A 6,068-nucleotide genomic window follows, 5' to 3' on the forward strand; every position below is an offset into this window, starting at 1 on the left:
ATTGGACACAGTGGGACCAGTTGAAGCTTGAAGATGGTATCATTTGGATCAAGGCCGTAACTTTGAATCAGCAATTTGAATGCTGCAAGTTGTTTGGTATACGAAAGACCAGAACAACGCCACTCTACCCACAGTCTGATGGGATAGTAGAAAAGTACAATTGGACACTGGGACAGGAATTGGCAAAGTTTTGTAATAGCCGCCAAGATGACTGGGATGTCTTACTCCCTCCACTGTTGATGGCCTATAGAACAGCAGAGCATGAAGCCACTGGATATACTTCAGCAAAGCTGATGTTTGGTCGGGAACTTCGGTTGCCAGTGGACCTGATAACAGGACGCCCACCTTATGAAGGGTTGCCTGAAAATGTGCCAGAGTTCATGAAAGTGTTATCTGAAAGGATGGATGATATTCATCATCAAGTGCGTTCAAACTTAAAAACGTCTGCTGATTCCATGAAGCTATGTTATGATAAGAGATCTAATGAAGTCAGCTCTGTACCAGGAGACAAGGCGTGGTTGTATCATCGCAGGAAGACCAAAGGGAAGTCTCCTAAGTTGTCTTCTCCATGGGAAGGCCCATATGACATAATGGATCGTCTCTCAGACGTGACTTTTCGAAGAAAATGTGGTCGGCGATGTAAGCCAAAGGTGGTGCATGCCAGCAGGCTTTGGCATTATCACGATCCAGAACATTTCAGATGGAATGAATTGAATGACGCTGCTGAAGACGTGTCACTTGAAAAAGACACTGTTGAAGAAGAAACTCTACCCGGTTTTGAGAAGGAAAATGGAGAAGCCGTTAATGAAGTTACTACCACTCATGTGACTGCTACCGATAATGGGACATTTCCTGATGGAGCAGATGATCCCCACGTGAAGCAGAAGCCAATGAGACGGAGATCAGTACGGAAGAAGATACGTCCTGTAAAATTAAGAGACTTTGTTTTATTTTGATTTTGTGTTTGTAAATTCTGTACATTTAATCAAGTTATTGTTAATTATCTATTGTTTAATGTAAGTGGTTATTGTTCGGGACGAACAATACTAAGGAAGGGGCAGTGTTACAACAGTGGAAGTCACGCGATGCTGGGAGCATGCGCGCTGGAGCTTCTCGAAGGATCATGAATTTGCCCGGCAGCTCGAGTGTGATCAGGATGCCCCCTTTTTTTAGTATATAAGCCTGGCGAGATAAACCAGCGGGATCGGAGAGATAGATAATTGAGTCAAGCGAACAGCAGGCACCGTTAGTGAAGTGTGTGAATCACTGTGATTTATAGCGTGTGTTATAAAGGTTGTTAAGTAAAGCGACGAGAAAACGTATTGACTGTGGAAATTCTGTTTATTACATAGTTTGTATCGAGGAAGAATAAACTGGGTTAATCAAAAAAGGACTTGTATCGCTAAAGTTTCTCGGAAAGAATTTATACCGGAAATTAACAAACAAGCAGACACGTAACAAAGCGATACAAATATAATTGTTGAAATAAAAACTCGTAAGACGTAGCTAAAAATAGAGTAGAATCAAACAGAAATGTTTCTTGTTTTTAAACATATAATGAAAGTCGACATATTTCTCTAAATTGCCCGAAAAATCGAAACGTTAAAAGTAAAGAAAATTTAGTTTCATGTTGCTGTATATTGTTTAGTTCCGGTTTGTTTCGTTTTTTCGTTTCATGTTGCTGTATATTGTTTAGTTCCGGTTTGTTTCGTTTTTTCGTTTCATGTTGCAGTATATTGTTTAGTTCCGGTTTGTTTCGTTTTTTCGTTTCATGTTGCTGTATATTGTTTAGTTTCGGTTTGTTTCGTTTTTTCATTTTAAGTTGAGCTAATTATTCTTTCTATTTTATTTGGTGTATTTAATATTTGAGTTTTAGACTAATTTGATATTCAGCTTAGCTATGTTGCATTTTTTGTTTCATTATAATATTTTGTACATGTAAATGACCAGTTTCCTTTTGCATTAACTTTCCCCTTATATTTGTGTAAATTTGTACCCTGGCTATTAATGCAATACGTTCCTTTTTTTTTTTTGTGGCCCGTCATGACCAGGTGGTTAGGGCGTTCGACTCGCAATCTGAGGGTGGCGGGTTCGAATCTCTGTCCCACCAAATATACTCGCTCTTTCAGCCTTGTGGGTGTTATAATGTGACAGTCAATCCCACTATTTGTTGGTAAAAGAGCAACCCAAGAGTTGGTGGTGATGACTAGCAGCCTTCCCTCTAGTTTTACACTGCTAAATTGGGGACGGTTAGCGCAGATAGCCCTCGTGTAGTTTTGCGCGAAATTCAAACAAACAAACAGTGTTAAAACAGTGTTTCTTTATATACATATATATCACATTTTTATTCACTTCTGTACTTTTCAAATTCTTATTCTGTAATATGCTTCAATCTTTATTTTGTCCTATTTAAGTTCCATTTTGTTTAATTATATATTTTTGATTTTAATATGCTCTATTTTCACCTTTGTCATTAATTTTATGTAATTATATTTACCCTTTTTTGTTAAAACATTTTGTTTCCAATTCAATGAATGTTGATTCATTTTGTTTTACTGTGATTATCTTGAGTTTTATTTTGTTTTATTTTCTTACATAACTAATTTTTAAATTCGTTTCTGCAATTTTACCCTATTATATTTTTATTATCCTGTAATATTGTGCCCCCCCCCAAAGTAGCCTTGAAGGTTTATAATTCTAAAATCTGGGCACAGCAGAAAAATTATATTGTGGAGCTTTGGATTAAATGAAACAATGGAAACACCTGTTAAGTTCTATATTTTATTTATTCATATGGAGTTGATCTTCCATGAGCAAACACTATAGCATTAACATACCACGGAACTGGTGAAACAAGGTTTTGTGCATCAGATTTTAAACCAATCATTTATCAATACTTCTTATAATTATTAAACTGGTGTTTACAGTGGAAATCTGTTTTTAAATTTGGTTTCAAAAACTCAACATAGGAGATAACATTCAAGTCCTCATGTTCTGTGAACCAGTCTTTAATAATATTAGCAGTGCATTGTATTTTTAAAACAAACCATTCTATTTGGACGTGAATTGTTCTTCTTGTGTTAAATATGGTCTGCAGTAAAGTTTAAGTGATCATTTGCTGTATTCTTACCTTTCAAAGAGATCAAATGTTCAAACAAAAACTGCCCATGTCATCACGGAGCCTTCACCATACTTAACTGATAGCACAAAGCTTACTGAGATCTAACCTTCACCATACTTAACTGATAGCACAAAGCTTACTGAGATCTAGCCTTCACTTGGTTTTAATCATACAGATATTCTTACCTTTCAAAGAGATCAAATGTTCAAACAAAAACTGCCCATGTCATCACGGAGCCTTCACCATACTTAACTGATAGCACAAAGCTTACTGAGATCTAGCCTTCACCATACTTAACTGATAGCACAAAGCTTACTGAGATCTAGCCTTCACTTGGTTTTAATCATACAGAAACACGCCCATTTGATGTAAAAAATTATCAAACCCAATTCTTCCAGTAGTTGCTTTAGAGGTTTCTAAATAACTGATTTAACATGGTAGGCTGTGTTCTGCAGTTTCCTTCAGGTTGTTTTGACAGATATTGGTTGTTGTAGGCTAAAATTAACTATTGCATGTACATTTCACGCTTTTTTTATTTATGTCGCAATATTCACTCGTCTCTAAGGATCTGTTATCTTAGTCTTTCAACTATATTATGTTTATCTGGCGTGGTTTTATATATCGAGAACTATGCTGATATCACATTTGATACTGTTTCTAAAGATAGATTCAGATGTTTGTGTCACTGAAAATCCAACCAGACGTTAGCCTACAACCACCCATATTTGGAAATTTGATAGATCTTTTAGCATGCGAAATGTTTAGAACATTTCTCTGAGAAAAATGTACTATTAATATACAGACAAAACAAGTGAAATTGAATAATTTAATGTACAGTTAAATTACCATATGGCCATGTTTTCATCTCATATAGACACCAAAAACTGGAGTTATAAGACGAAGGTGTTTCCATTATTTTGTCTTGTCCAACTAACTCTATATATAGTAAAACTTCAGTTTTGTACAGTTTATTTTATATCATTTTCATTTTAAAGTCTCTGTTGTTCCATTATAATTTTACAGTTTTCTTTAGTCTACTGGCTGTTGCAACCAGTTTGTTTAATATGGTTTCGTTCCATGATAACTGAGTAAGTGTTTATGGATATGATTAATGGAATCTGTGACTACATTAACCTCTTAATTCAGTAATTTAAACTTTTAAAGATGTGAACCTTGGAATACTGCTAAATAAAAAGAAAAACGTAGCAGCTGAAATTTTTATATTTACAGTTACTTGACTGTACTCCTGTTTTTACTACCCTGAGGTGTGGGTCATTCCCAAGTGAAAAGATGGTATAAACCAAATGATAATAACTGAAACTAAATATTACCTTAAATGTGCATGTAAAATGAGAATGATAACTGATGTAGGTAATTTATGATTGTGGGATACCACAATAGTGCTTTACAGTGTAATATAGACTTAATTCTTCATTCACTTTTCTGTCGAAAACATTTTTCGTGCTTCCCCAGTAACTAATTAATTGCCGACACCTGAGAGTTTAGTCAGTATTAGGATAAAGTGTAACACGTGTAAGGTACACACAGTAGGTAATTTGCTTTTTTTGTTTAACAGACCTGTGTGAGTCTTTCTTTCATGGCCTGAGTTTATTTTGATTTTATAACACAAAGATTCAATACTCCTGTTATTGTGTTACTTTATGATTACAGCACCACCGTTTTTTTTTTTTTTGGCTGGCCAGATAGTAGAATTTGATCGTCATTTTTATGACACACTCACGTCTCCAAAGTACGAGGCGCGTTTCTGTACTAATGGGAAGTGAACCATGAATTTTCGGATTTACAGTAAGGGCACGCTAACAACAGGGCCACGCTCGGTTAACATGACTTAATTATCCACACAAATTATTTTAAAATATTTTAAGCTTAACGTCAAACACAGTCTTGGTAGTGATAGTCTTTTCCATGTTTTTAATATTCTGAGGCCACAATATTTTTATGGTTAAACGGAAAGCTACAGAATGGGCCATCTGTGCTGTGCCCACCACGGTTATCCGACTATGATTTTTAGCATTATAAGCCTTCAGACATACACCTGAGAGGGGGATACTATTGTTGTTGTTTTTTCGGAGTATCTTAAAGACTTTTTACTGTAATAGACTGCTTTTAATTTTTGGATCAAATTATATATTTTATTTTTTAAAAAAGATTTATATTTAGCGTAAATTAAAATATTAAATTTAGTGCTGACCCAATCTATAAAGCTAATAATGTAATATAACTTATGTTAGGGTCTAATTATTGAGTTAATGAGGTTATAACTAAGTATTTTGGATTTTGATTTAATGAGGAAAAGTATAATCAGATTGATGGAGTTGTCATGGGATCCAGATTGCCTCCTACTTTAGCTAATCTTCTCTCAAAAGGTTGTTCGAAAAATTTAAACCTTTGTTTTATTCTAAATAGAGTTATTACAATTTAAGGAACTTCGAAAGCTCTGAATATGTTTAAGAAATTAGCTGCTTGAATGTAAAACGTAGAGCTATATTCACAATTAAATGTCAATAAGAGGCCAAATTCGCTTTTGTTGTTGCCTAAGTTCACAAATCTAAAACGAAACTTGAACAAAGACCTTTTTATCAAAAGGCAAGCTGGCCAACCCATACTACTTAAATTAACTCAGTTTACATTAATCCAATTTAAAGTGACTTGGTTGGAACCTTACTAAAGTATACACAGCGTGGTCACAAGTAAATAGACACCACCTTTTCAGAAAAAATTAAAATTTTTAGTCATATTCACATGTATTGATATATTTATGAGTTAATTAATATCTAGTAAATCTTCCTTTCGCTTGGTGGAGGTCGTTGATCCTTTGGGTTCGTGAGAATCATCTCGTCAATTTTAGATTGTGGGATTTTCGCCCACTCTTGCTTCAAAACTTGGAGTAGATCGCTCTTCGAAGTTTTTTTTTTTTTGGTTGTTT

The sequence above is a fragment of the Limulus polyphemus genome, unplaced genomic scaffold (genome assembly GCF_000517525.1).
Source record: "Limulus polyphemus unplaced genomic scaffold, Limulus_polyphemus-2.1.2 Scaffold282, whole genome shotgun sequence".
Lineage (NCBI taxonomy): Eukaryota > Metazoa > Arthropoda > Merostomata > Xiphosura > Limulidae > Limulus > Limulus polyphemus.